Source organism: Asparagus officinalis, chromosome 7 (genome assembly GCF_001876935.1).
Source record: "Asparagus officinalis chromosome 7, Aspof.V1, whole genome shotgun sequence".
In the NCBI taxonomy this organism is placed as follows: Eukaryota; Viridiplantae; Streptophyta; class Magnoliopsida; order Asparagales; family Asparagaceae; genus Asparagus; species Asparagus officinalis.
The window spans coordinates 12,152,134-12,152,605 of record NC_033800.1 but is presented as its reverse complement, the minus strand read 5'-3'; positions in this window follow the sequence as shown (position 1 = coordinate 12,152,605).

Sequence of the window (472 nt, the reverse complement as noted above, 5' to 3'; positions counted from 1 at the left end):
CTCTTGTCTTTGGTCTGTTTCTGTTCTTTTGTTTTTGAGACAGAGTGTTGTTGAGGACTTGGCTAGTTAGGTTACCCTACCTGTCTTAAAAAAAACGTATATGAGAGAGGTAAGGTTTAGTGGTTCAGTGCAAGGATTAAAAAAAAAATTAAGAGCTTCTTCAGCTGCCACATGAAAGAAATTGTCGAAGATTTCAGTCTAAAATTAGAAGTATTGATGCTACTGTCAAGCAAGTGAAAGTTGATGTATTAATTAGATGTTTGCATTTTGTATTAACCCCTCAAATTGTAAGTGGGTTTGGCCTCATGGGCCAAATAGTTACCCAACCCGTTAAGAACTCGATACGTTTGTTGGGAGAATCTCACAATCTGTGGGATTTCTTTCAGTTGCAGAACGAGTCTCACGTAAAGCAACGTGCGTGAGGAAAATCGGGAGGCAAATCAGGGCGGTTAGCTGGAGACGAAGGGGGGAT